The sequence below is a fragment of the Eulemur rufifrons genome, chromosome 7 (genome assembly GCF_041146395.1).
Source record: "Eulemur rufifrons isolate Redbay chromosome 7, OSU_ERuf_1, whole genome shotgun sequence".
Lineage (NCBI taxonomy): Eukaryota > Metazoa > Chordata > Mammalia > Primates > Lemuridae > Eulemur > Eulemur rufifrons.
In genome coordinates, this window is record NC_090989.1 from 132,885,867 (window position 1) to 132,900,108 (window position 14,242).

Genomic DNA, 14,242 nt, shown 5'->3' on the forward strand with positions numbered 1-14,242 from the left:
TTGCCCTCACTTTTATACTATATTTTAGCCAGTAGAGAATTTTGGGTTGATGATTTTGCTCAGCATTTTGAAAAACATATTCTGCTGGTATCTAGCATTTACTGCTGCTAATGAGAAGTTAATTAACTGTTTAATTGTGATTTCTTTTCAAGTAATGTCATCTCCTCCTCACCCCCTTTACATTTGATGGCTGCATTCTCATCAGAATGAGTCTAAGTGGGGATTCATTTTTTTTTATTATTCATCCTGCCTAGAACTTAGAGTTTTCCTTTAATCTGAACTTTTATATCCTGGCTATATGCTAGGTGATTTTATTAGCAATATCTTCAAGTTCAGGAATTTTTTTCCTCATCTATATCTAGTCTGCTCTTTCACCATACTTAAAAAAATTGTTTTTGGTTCTCATTTTTATTAAATTTATGCTTGCACATAGCTTAAAGTGTTAAATAATTTTATAAGATTTGTTATGAAAAACTACTCTCTCATCTCCCTCTTCCATTTCCTCCTCCCTAGGGATAAACCCCTTGAGCACTTTATTTATAGGAAGAGGGTCTTTACCTCCATATCCATAACTGCATGACTATATCATGTGATATTTCAGTTTCAGGCATTTTCTACTCCCCACAATGGAGAATGAGAATCAGCTCATTTTTCTCCCTGCCCACCACACATGTGCACCCTTCTGAGTTAGTCTGTTAATCAATCACTTCCTTCCTTCCATTCATTTTTTTTTCTGTTCTCCCTTCCTGATATTTCTTTTATTAAGAGGTTGGGCTGCCAAAACTGGTCATTTAATTATCTTGGGTTTTTGTTGTTGTTATTGTTTTCCCCCTATTTACCATCTCCATTTTTTTCCTCTTATTTCTGGGAGATTTTCTCAACTTTAGTTTTTACTTTGTAGATTGTTATGGTTAGGCAGATTCCAGGTACCCCCAACTCAATATCTTCAGGTCCTACCTCTTGGGCTACTTGTATTTCCCTTAGATGACTTTTTTTTTTTTTTTTTTCAAACTACTGCCTAGAGAATGAAGGCTTGCTTGGTAGGGTTCTGGAAACCCATGGACGAGGGAGGTCTGATAGTCTCTGTGTTCAGTATACACACATTTACTTAATTCTTGTTACAGTGCCCTCCAATCTCAACTACAGATATACCTCAGAGATATCACAGATTCAGTTTTAGACCACTGCCATAAAGCAGATAGTACAATAAAGCAGACAGTAAATGATTTTTTGGTTTCTCAATACATATAAAAATTATGTTTATACCATACTGAAGTCTACTGATTGTGCAACATTATGTCTAAAATATGTACATATCTTAATTCCAAAATTCTTCATTGCTAAAAAATGCTAATGATTATCTGACTCTTCAGTGAGTTGTAATCTTTTTGCAGGTGGGGAGTCTTGCCTTGATGTGGATGGCTGTGGACTGATTAGGATGGAGGTTGCTGAAGGTTAGGGTGGCTGTGGCAATTTCTTCAAATAAGACAACAATGAAGTTGCTGTATCAATGGACTCTTTCTCTCATGAAAGATTTCTCTGGAGCATGTGATGCTGTTTGATAGCGTTTTACCCACAGTAGAACTTCTTTCAAAATTGGAGTCAATCCTCTCAAACCCTGCAGCTGCATTATCAACTAGATTTATGGAATATTATAAATCCTTTGTTATCATTTTAACAATGTTCACAGCATCTTCACCGGAGTAGATTTCATATCAAGAAACCTCTTTCTTTGTTCATCCTTAAAAACCAACTCCTCATCCATTAAAGTTTTATCACGAAATTATAGCAATTCAGTCACATCTTCAGGCTCCACTTCTAATTCTAGTTCTCTTGTTATTTCCACCATATCTGCAGTGACTTCCTCCACTGAAGTCTTGAACCTCTTGGCATCATCCATGAGGGTTGGAATCAACTTCTTCCAAACTCCCATTATGGTTATTTTGATCTCCTCCCAGGAATCACAAATGTTCTTAGTGACATCTAGAATGGCAAATCCTTTACAGAAAATTTTCAGTTTACTTTGCCCAGATCTATGGCAGCTACAGCCATGTGAAATGTATTTTTTAAGTAATAAAACTTGAAAGTTAAAATTACTCCTTGATCCATGCGTTACAGAATGGCTGTTGTATTAGCAGGTAAAAGGAAACATTCATTTCCTTGTGCATCTCCATTAGAGCTCTTTGGTGACTAGGTGCACTGTCAATGAACAGTAATATTTTGAAAGGAATCCTTTTTTCTGAGCAGTAGGTCTCAACAGTGGGCTTAAAATATTCAGCAAACCATGCTGTAAACAGATGTGCTGTCATTCAGGCTTTGTTCCATTTATTGACCACAGACAGAGTAAATTCAGCATATCTCTTAAGGGCCCTAGGATTTTAAGAACGGTACATGAGCATTGCCTTCCTTCAACTGCCAGCTGCATTGGCCCCTAACAAGAGAGTCAGCCTGTCCTTTGAAGCTTTGAAGCCAGGCATTGAATTCTTTCTAGATATAAAAATACTAGATCAGCATCTTCTTCCAATAGAAGGCTGTTTCATCTACATTGAAAACCTGTTGTTTAATGTATTGACCTTCATCAATTATCTCAGCTAGATCTTCTGGATAACTTGCTGCAGCTTCTACATCAGCACTTGCTGCTTGCACTTTAATGTTATGGAGATGGCTTCTTTCCTTAAACCTGGTGAACCAGCTTCTACTGGTTTCAAACTTTTCTTCTGGAGCTTCCTTACCTTTCTCCACCTTCATAAAATTGAAGAGAATTAGGACCTTGCTCTGGATTAGGCTTTGAATTAAGGGAATGTTGTGACTGAGTTGATCTTCTACCTAGGCCACTAAAACTTTCTCCATATCAGCAATGAGGCTGTTTCACTTTTTTATAATTCATTTATTCACTGGAGTAGCACTTTTAATTTTTAAGAACTTTTCCTTTGCATTTACAGCTTGGCTGCTTGGCATAAGAGGCCTAGCTTTTGGCTCATCTCAGCTTTTGAATGCCTTCCTCACTAAGCTTAATCACTTCTAGCTTTTGATTTGAAGTGAGAGATGTGCGACTCTTCCTTTCACTTAAGCACTTAGAGAGCATTGTTGGGTTATTAATTGGCCTAATTTCAATATTGTTGTGTCTGAGGGAATGGGAAGGTTTAAGAACAGGAAGATACCACTTAACTCCAGTGAGAATGGCCTTTATCAAAAAGTACCAAAACAAAACAGGTTGGTACGGATGCGGAGAGACAGGAACACTCATACACTGCTGGTGGGACTGCAAACTAGTGCAAACCCTGTGGAAAGCAATATGGAGATACCTTAAATAGATACAAGTAGACCTACCATTTGATCCAGAAATCCCATTATTGGGCATCTACCCAAAAGAACAAAAGACATACTATAATAAAGAGATCTGCAACCGAATGTTTATAGCAGCACAATTCACAATTGCAAAGATGTGGAAACAACCCAAATGCCCATCAATACATGAGTGGATTAGTAAAATGTGGTATATGTATACCATGGAGTATTACTCAGCTATGAGAAATAATGGTGATATAGAATCTCTTTTGTTCTCCTGGAAAGAGTTGGAACCCATTCTAGTAAGTATCCCAAGAATGGAAAAATAAGCACCACATGTACTCACCAGCAAATTGGTTTCCCTGATCATCACCTAAGTACACATTTGGGAATAATACCAATTGGGTGTCAGACAGATGTGGGGGCTGGGGGGAGGGGATGAGTGTATACCTACATAATGAGTGCGATGCGCACTGTCTTGGGAATGGACAGGTTTGAAGCTCTGACTCGGGGCGGGGGGGGGCATGGGCAATATACATAACCTAAACTTTTGTACCCCCATGATAAGCTGAAATAAATAAAAAAAAAAAATAACAGGAAGAGAGATGGGAGAACAGCCAGTTGGTGGAACAGTCAGAAGACATACAAGTTTTATGGATTAAATATGCTATCTTATATGTTTGAGATTCATACCTTCCTAAAACAATTATAATAGTAATATTAAAAATCACTGATCACAGATCACCATAACAGATATGATAATAATGAAAAAGTTTAAAATATTGCAACAATTACCAAAATGTGATACAAACATAAGAAGTAAGCAAATGCTGTTAGAAAAATGGTGCCAATAAATTTGCTTGACACAGTGTTGCCACAAACCTTCAGTATCTGTGAAGTGCAATAAAATGAATCGCGATGAAACGAGGTATGTCTGTTATGTCTGGAGGTTTTCAATCTAGTGACAAACACACAAACATATACACATGTCCCCTTTGCCAGGCTGACTACTACTAATTCTTCAAAATAGATCAAGTATCACCTTTTCTGGGATGTTTGATCTCCCCAGGAGTTACCCCAACTGAGATGTCTCATAGAATCCAGTGTTTCCCTTTATCTTAGTATCCCTGCCTCTGTTATTGCCTAGACACCAATCCTCCTCCAGAACCAGCTATATCCATCTTGGATATCTGGGCTCATGGCACAGTTACTAGCATATAATAAGCTCCATAGAGTCATGAGTTATTAATTCCTACGGCAGCCCCATTAAGGGAGCTGGGAACACGCTTCAAGTAAACTCCACTGTCACATGTCTTTGGCATCAACATTAGACCTATGCTCTGGCCGTGTAACTCCCCAACATACCAGGGAACTCTAGGCAAGTTCTTCCACTCAGATGTCTCAGATATTTCCCTTATTAGAAATATATAAATCAGGAAAAACATTCAACCTAAGAGTATAATGAAATATTTATGAAAATGATTACTATTGCTTTAAAATATGATGGAATCAGATACATGCAAAAATCAAAATACATTTATTACTAAGGAAAACTGAAGTGTAAGAAAATCAGGCAATAGCTACTGGATATCAGAATATATTTATTAACTTATTTAGAAGAAAGTGTTGAAAAGCAACAAACTATGAACAGGTAGATGTCTATACTGGTGAAAAGTGAGGTATGAGTAAAGAATGAAAAACAATTTGGGTAACTTATTTTTATACCTGTCTTAACTGTGACAGGCAGAATCTTTTAGAATCTGCATAAAGCTTCCAGTGAGCAAAGGGAAACAATGGAACAATGTGATGAAGAATGACACTTCAAGTGAATGAAGTCGATGTTTTACACAGTTGTAGAATTTTAAAGTCAGAACATCAGTTAGTCCAGCCACCCTCTCAAGGTGTGGATGCTGTCCAAGACTGTCCTTATTAAGAGGCATTTGGATTCCAAGAAACACTCCCAAAGTTGGAGCCCTGGCCCGTTTCTGGAGCTCATCACTGATAGGTTGGTTGATGTCATTACCCTTGAAACACGCGTGGCCTACACTAACTTTACCCACTGCTCCTAGTTTTGTTTCAATATCACAGAAGTCTAAATACTAGACACTTGATAAGCACTTTACAAATACTATCTCTTTGACTCTTCAGAACAAACTATGAGAAAAAGACTGTCCCCATTTTGGAGATGAAGCGACTGAATCAGAGAGATTTTGGGATGTAACTAAGAACATCCCATTGGAGAGGAGCCAATAGTGGAGAGGTGGTGTCATGTAGTATTTAAGAACTTGGAGTCCATGTGACCACCTGGATCCAAATCCCAGTTTCACCATGCACTAACTATGTGGCCTTAAGAATGTTGCTCAACCTCTCTGAACCTACTTCCTAAGGTTGTTATGAGGATTAAGGGTGTTAACATATGTAAAGTGTTTGGAACAGTGCCTGGTACTTAGTAAGCACCATAAAAGTTTTTGTTAAATATATAAAAGGATGGCAGAACTATGACTCAAAGCCAGGTTTATCTGGCTCCAATGTAGACATTCTTAACTAAGACTCTTCAACATGCCAGTCTGTTGAGTATTTGAAGGCAGCTACTACATCTCTGAAATTTTTCTCTTCTCCATATGCTCCTCTTTCCTCAATGGTCCTTAATATTACCTGGTTTCCAGAATTTTCCTCATCCTTCTGGATTTCATCTTGACTGAAAACTGGGACCCAACATTGGCACAATACTTGGGGCAGATTATAAAAAATCAATCATCTCACTAGATTTGTGCAGAATTTTTCTTTCATTGCAGTTGTTTCTAAAGCAGTAATTTTCAGGAGCATCAGCATCACCTGGGAACTTGTTAGAGATGTAAATTCTCCATCTTCACCCAGAACTACTAAATCAGTAACTCTGTAGATGGAACCCAACAATCTGTAGTTTAACAAGCTCTCCAGGTGATTATAATGCAGCTCAAGTTTGAGAGCAACTGTTTTAGTGGAACTTAAATCCACAGTAGGGGTTGAGGCACCCACATGCTAATCAGTTCATACAAAATTGATGATTGGTTGTCTCTCAGCATTTGGGCCCCCAATATGTAACTAATGCAATATTGTGGTTTTAAATCCTCCTTCAGGCCCACTGTTCTGGCCCCTCAAAATCTCTCTAAATCCACATTCTGTGGTTGAGCATTTGGGCTTTCTCCTCCAGCTTTCTGACCCCTGAACAGTTGATAAGCATGTCACCTAGGTCTTCATGGTGTCCCTCACAGCATCCATAGACAGGGCTGGGGCAGAAAGCTGGGGATCCTTGGCAGATCATTCCCTCTAGTCTGCTGTCAATCTCTGAAAATATCTCATGCACATAGCTGTTCAATATTTGAAATTTCCTGCATATCTCCATTTTGTCCAGGAGGACACCCTGAAAGACTTGCTTTGCTTTAAAAATAAAAGCTAGAAAAATCTATTAATACATCCTTATGAGCAGAGAAGCTATGGGTATTCTTCCTGAGTTTCCCTTTGTTCCTTCCTTCTCCTACTGTTCCCTCTCCCCAATCAGGAGAAAATGTCCTGGAAGCCAGGCATAGTTCTGCTAAGACCAGTTCCTTTTTACTTCCAAATATTCCTACTCTTCATAGTCTCACATGGCAGGTGATTTTCTATAAAACCATTTTTACAGAATTGGAAATTGAAAATCAGAGAAGTTAAGCAACTTTTGCCCAGGTCATATCAGTTATTTAGTGAAGACACTCATATATATATTCCGGTCTTTCCACCAAGGTTCATACTTTCTTGCTATGTTATATTAACACTACTGTGTCTATATCTAGCAGGACAAATAAAGATGTTCAGAGGATCTTTGAGACCCTCTTAACCCACACTTCACTCCAGAGAATACTAAACTCAATTACAGATGATCAAAACAATATATATCCTAGGCATCTGAATGGTACCATCTTGAAACATCTCTAGGAATCTAGCACTTAGTCCCTTCTTCAAGAATCCACTACAGTGTACAGACACATCTGACCACAATTCATTTTGTCCTGGAGACTACTGGTCCCTAAAAAGGAATGCCAATTGTACAAGGGACTTTAACACAAAGCCAATTATCTCCTCCTACTCTCTCTGCCAGTCTTGGTAAGGTCAAGACCTGGACTTCTTGAAAAAGGCAATTCATCTCTGTATGGAAACAATGCCAAAACCAACTGTACAAAAGAATTCTTTCTTCATATCCTCAATTCCAGAGGACCTGATAGTCACTTACTACAATGTAAGCAATCATGAGCTTCCATGTTTGGAAGACAGTTGAGTAATAATGGAAGGGAATACTATTCATGTTTTCTCACAGGCAGATTCAAGGGAGTCTAATCAAATTGATTGACAGAAGACTCATCTTCTTAGTGAAATAAGAAACATGGGCTCTGGAGACCTTCAAACAGAAGTTTTGCACTGTTGTGCCCTTTTGGCCAATTTTTCTAACTTCCTAGCTTGGTAGACCCAAGAGGAGCTTATCTGTGATTCACTATTTGCCTAATGTTCTCATACACAATCTGCTTCCTTCCGGTTCATCATGTAAACCGGCTGGCCAGAGCTTTCTGAGAGGATGAGTATTACAACTGAGCAATAAAGTAGACTGTGAATTCAAACAACAAATTACATGAATAAATACAATTTTTGCATTTTAATGTTCAATAGAATGTATTTTTTAAATTTTATTTTGAGAACTTAGCATGTTCCAACTATTTTTCAATTTTTAAAGTACTATTAGTGATGCATTTATACATAGTCTCAGGACTCAGAAAACAAAAACAAAAACAAAAATCAATGAAAAAGTTCACTGTCTGCTTTATGTGGTATTACACTAAACCTGCCAATCAGGAAATACTCTTATGTAGTCTCCTTGATTTACAAATAAATTTTCTGACTCATTTTTGAAAAAAAAATGAACAAGTCTTCAGAGCAAGTACAGAACCCCTTCAAAAGTATAAAACGTAAAGCCAAAGGCAATATAATGGGACAATATCTTGAAAATTTAGTTTTCTTTAGGTACGAGCACAGGGTAAGAAAATGCATGGCCTTCAGCTCACCATTCTGTCATTCTTATTCCATAGCAGATATTACTAATCAAACCCAACACTCTTGCTGAGCCAGAGATCTGGCTTTATAATATTTTTCAAACATATCAGACCTAACAGCCACCAAAACCTGCTGGAGTTGGCACAAAACTATTTGCCATCCTAGGCTTTGTGACAGACCTACCAGAATTTGTTTGATTAATGGCTTCTATTTTGGTTTAGGTTTCTTACGTGAGACAACAAAACAAAACAAAACACAGCTACAATTAATTCAAATACACAATTCTTCCAGCAAGGATCCTGTCTTTGATACTTCATTTAAAAAAAATCTTTGTTTTTTTGATGGATCAGAAGACTGCTGCAGCTCATGCATGCTAAACGTAGGTAACTGTGGAACTAGAGGTATAGGAAGAAGTTCATGCTTCTAACATTTACAGATATGGGCACAGTTGATTCAACTGTGTGGACTTGTATCAGATTGGTGCATGTTGAAACATTTGCTTTTATAACTAATTTGAAAAGTATATATGAAATCTGTCCAACATACTGTAGATAGAAGAATGACTGAATATGATGAATTGTACTTTTTAATTAAAAGAACATTACATCTATGATAAATCACAAAGGAAAACTACCACACTAATATGTGGTTTTCTATACCTAGTGTTCTAAAAACAAAATGTTCTATTTGGCATGGGCCTCAAAATTCGTCATGTTCTCATTAGTCTTGAGGGCAACAGTGCTACTTTATACAACTATAACCATCATGAAACAAGAATTGAAAGGCTGAAATATGAAGTAAGGTTTTTTTTTTACAAATGAGCAAAAAAATGCTAAATATATCTTATAATAAATATGAATAGCTATAAGTCAATATTATTCAAATGAATGCTTATTATGTAAAATAAAAACAACTTATAAAATATTTTAATGAATAAACACAATATTGAGCAATTATAATTTATTTCATTTAGAAATAAATAAATGTAAGAAGTTGTTACAAGTGCTACCATTTAGAATATCTCCAATATCTTTTCTCATATTGATTTTCAAATTATATATTTAATATATACAACATACGTTAGAATTACACATTGCTATATATTAAAATTATATAATTTGTGTGTGTACGTGTATATATAGGGCCAGGCACTAGCAAAAGGAAAACACTATTAATGATTAGTTTGGGAACAAACAGGATAGTTTTTTTAAAATGAGCAAAAACCATGTACTTTAACACGTACCTGAGAGGGAACACTAGGTATCTCATCTTTTACACCATGTAAATTGTTTTTAAATTCCCCTTAAAACACAGAATTTTATTGACACCATCAATTTTTTTTTAATTTTTTAATAAAGAAAAAATTCTATATAATGGACATCCTACTTGGAAAATACAGAAAACATGTTTGCAGTTCCTTTAAAGCATATTTAAAATCATATTTAATAAAACATTGCTTTAAACAACTCATTTGTTTCTTCCTAAGGACCCTCTGGAATAAACAATCATTTCATGAAAAGTCGTAGGCCCCACAGATCAGGAAGGGGCCAGAGGGAACAGTGGGGAGCTCAGGAGGAGCTGTCAGGTGCACCCAGCTGCGGCTCTCAGGGGCAAAGGCGCCTTCAGAGACAACTCATCCTCTGGCACAGATCCTGCCTGCGAAACCGAGACCGACGGCGCTTCCCTGGAACGGTGTCTCAGCCTGGCATTAGCACCCTCCTGCACAGAGCACCTCGGTTTCACCCCACAGACTAGCTCTTTCTCACACGTGGTGAAATCTGACCCTCTGAGGGTTCTCCGAGGCTCGGCTTCACTTAGACTGGTACTTGAAGAGTGACTTGGTTTCCTTCCTTCTCCAGGGTGTTCGTATCTTCAGGTGGATTACTGCCACAAACTTACAAAAGAACACCTTTGCGAGTTTCATTATCTAAAGTTCTTTCATGATCATTTAGGTTTGTGGATTTTGAATAATAGTTTTTAAATTTTAATGTATTGTTTCAATGGTTGCCATCTTCAATCAGAGGGGACTGAAACAAAAAATTGAAACGAAAAATGTACTCTTTAAAATCTGCAAACCTAAATGAGTGTTGAAGAAATGTAATGATTAAACTTCCAAATACTTTGCTGCAAGTTTGTAGCATGCATGCTTCTGAAGATATTAAAACTTAAAACTGTATAACCCCTTTTGGGACAGACCATATCTCCCCAGAACCTGGGGAATTTCTTTTGGGTTCAAAATTATTATTCCTTTCAAGTTAACGAATGTCCTTGGTTAGCCTACAGGAGTTGTTTTCTTGATTTAAGATAAGTGTTTCTTAGATTTTGAGATATTCTCTGATAGAGCATTGTTTTCTGAAATTGTGTAAAAAATTAAAATAATTATTGTCATTACCTTGCAATTGAGACAATTTTAACATTCCTATCTGTTGTTTGGGCATCTCATTCAAGAATCTCAATTGGAGAATATAATCTCATCTCAATCAAGTGCCCAAACATTATCAAGTGCTCACCTTTGAACACTGGCCAATATATATAAAGAGATATATTAGGCCTTTATGATAGTGGTTTTCAAGATTCCTTTTTTTTTTTACTGTAACCCCAGTCAGAATTTTATTTTGCAATTATGAACCAGAGCACACATATAAAGGTGGGTGTGCGTATGTGTGCTCACACTCTTTTAATGAAACAATGTTTCAAAAATGTGATATACTCTAATACTTCCTATTTTAGTCTTGTAAAAACCTCTTGTTGACTGTGACTCATTATGTTAATTCAGGCCCACTAATGTGTTGATAACGAAGTTTGAAAAACAATAAACTGGGTATAATGGGGTTAGTCAATACACAACTGGGGTTACCACATTAACCTTTTATAGTTTGGATTCTACTTTTTCTTTTCTCTTCTGTCTTTCTTTTCTTTCTTTCTTTTCTTTTTTTTTTTTTACTGAACTAGAAGTAGAAAAGTGGAAGTAGAACAAAAGCACTTTTGAAACTCCCATGTGCATATGAGTCCCCTAGGGACCTTGTTAAACTGCAGATTCTGGTTTAGCAGGTCTGGGCTGGGGCCCTAAATTCTGCATTTCTAACCAGCTCTCAGTGGTGTGGATGCTGCTGGTCTGGGGGCTGCACACTTGGAGAAATGAAGGTGTATAAGTCAGTGTGAGGAGGCTGAGAAGACCAGAAATAACTGCACGGGCCACAGCACCACCTTACAGGTAATGCTGCCAAAATAAGGGGCCTACCATGGGATACGTTCAGCACACACAATGTGGCAAAAGACGGCGATGTCCTTCAGTAGATCTCTCAGTGACATTGGCGTCTTCAGAATTCTGTCCTCTGATCCTTACCCCATTTCCTTTCTCCATAATTTACCCCCAGCCAAAAAAGGACAAGCAATGCAACCTGATTCTGATTGCTTGGAAGCCACTTAGGAGTGGATTACCTAAAAATGTGGACAACTGCTAGATCAGGGAAAGTGGAAATAGGTCATAAAACCAGCAAAAGAGGATGCCAGCAAACAAGAGTGTGAAATATTTATTAACGTTTCATTTAGCAGTGGTCCCCAACCTTTTCGGCACCAGGGGACCAGTTTCACAGAGCAACAGTAAATACAGATGAAGTTTCCCTCTCTCGCTGCTCATCTACTGCTGTGGGACCCCCAAGTTTCATGGAAGACAATTTTCCATGGACTGGGGTGGAGGTGCGGCAGAACTCTGTGGCTGGTCCCTAACAGGCTGTGGACCGGGACTGGTCTGTAGCCCGGGGGTTAGGGACCGCAGATTTAAGGACCTTGTTAAACTGTGGAACTTGCTTGTCAAAATGGACTGCATTCATAAAACACATCAATGTCAAGAAGTAAATCCTATAATTCAAAGCATGATTTCATAATTATTAATATAAGCTATATATTAATAGTTAGAATTCTCAAACTAGGAAATGCTGAGCCAGTAATTGTAACTATTTTTGGTAATACAGCATTTCTGTATTTCCAGCTTCCAGAATTTGGGGTATGCATGTATTAATAAAATAAAAATACTTTTACTTTTGATGAGGCTGTCTTTTTTTACATCATCATGTTGTGTACATATCTGGAGGGATGGGGAATATGCTGCTCACCACTGTACCTAAGGATATACCTGGTACACATTTGGTGCTGGATAAATGTTGGATAATAAAAGAATGAATGAATGAACATAATTTTTAAAATAATGTTGCATCTTACTGTATACTTAAGTAGCTGATGTGCTGTGACGGTATTTGCTTTATTGAATTGAACAGGAGCCTTTAAAAAGGAGGCAGAATGAAAGGTGGCATCCTCCAAATTGCAGTTTTCCACAATGTAGATGTGGAGAAAAGAGTAAAAGGGGGTGGGTAGACACACAGAGAGAGATTTCTGAGTAGAGTATGGGCAGACCGGGCAGGAGGTATATTAGGATCAACTGGGGAAAACGTTTCAATTTCCCAGATTTTGAAATGTCTCCCCCTACCCAAGAGGAATAGGATCATAATGAATGGGCAACTATAACTGATGAGAAGCTTGGGGGAGAGAGGGATTAAGATTTGGCACTAAGGTCCAAGGCAGTGGTTTCTAATAGGGATGACTTTGCCCCCCCGGGGGACACTTGACAATGTCTGGAGAAATTTTGATTGTCACAACTGAGGCAGAGGATGGGGAGAAGCAGTGCTGGTGGGACCCAGTAAGCGGAGGCTGGGGATGCTGCTTAACATCTTACAAGGCACAGGGCAGACCCCCACACCAAAGAATTATCTGCCCTGAAGTGACAACAGTGCGGAGGCTGAGAAACCTTGCTACCCTTCCCTCAGGAGGGGCCCCAGGATTACTAGAGACTGGCTGATTTTTCCATCCCTGAGGTCCCAAGCACAGCATCATCAGAGGCTCCTCTGAGCCACAGGCTCTGGTCCCCCTTCTTTGAGAAAATAAGAAACTCCACTTCAGGCACATTCCATTCTCTCCCGTTGAGAGAATAAGCCAAACCACATCTTTTGCTCAAGAATGGCAGAGATAAAATGACTTGGGAACACAAACATAATCCCCATTAGTCTCCAATGCCCCCTAAAGTCAAACTTGTACAAGAACCCTAATAAGTAACCACACTGACTCTGAGAAGGGGCTCTCACCATAGTGCTGGGAACAGGCAAAGATGAGGAGCAACAACTGCCATGGTTCAAATGAAACTTTAATGAATTGCCAGTGGGGACTTAAAACCACAAAACAGCAAAAATGAAACACTGCTTTCAAAATACTGCTAGACAATGAAGAGAAATGAATTGTAAAATCCCTTTAGGGAAATGGCCAATCACTCATCTTCCATGTAGTGGGAATTCTGAGATGCTAAAAATCTTAAGAAACAAAGGCCACATAAAAGCTAGGAGTTGTGGAAACTTCCACAGGAGCTCTGGGTCCGGGGGGCTCCACACATTGGCAAAAAGAAAATTTTAAAAAGCGATATAACATTACACTTTCTGAACAGTCTCAGAATATTGTCTCTGCAGAAACTTGAACCTGTCACCTAAGAAAGTTCTTGCTGTCATACAAGTTGAGGAATCAGGCTGCCAAGCTTGGGGTCTATTCACCATAAGCCAGTCTTAGGAAGTTTCCTTACAATTCATCAGATTGTGGATTTTTGCTGGGTTTCATCTTTGCAGAGAACATCCACTTTGGGGCCCTGAATTCTTGCCAACTTAGTTGAGGAAACGAGATCATCTATCTCAGTTCTTATGTGTGTGGATGGCTTTTATTTTTAAGGGAAAAGAAAAGAACAGCAGAGCTTTTCTGCAGGACAACCTATTCCCTTATTTATAATGCAGGACAGCAGGGCCTTGTAAGTGTATATTCTGGTTCATCTAAGGACACACGGTTGTTCATTTTAAAA

General features: G+C 38.1%; 1 protein-coding gene and 1 pseudogene across 4 annotated transcripts in view; both read right to left on the bottom strand.

Moving 5' to 3' along the window:
* The window catches only part of THRB (thyroid hormone receptor beta), a 361,122-nt gene that overhangs the window by 333,980 nt on the left and 12,900 nt on the right, over positions 1-14,242 (bottom strand). The gene's annotated exons all lie outside the window — the stretch shown is intronic.
* Positions 1,351-3,085, bottom strand: LOC138385800 (tigger transposable element-derived protein 1-like; annotated as a pseudogene).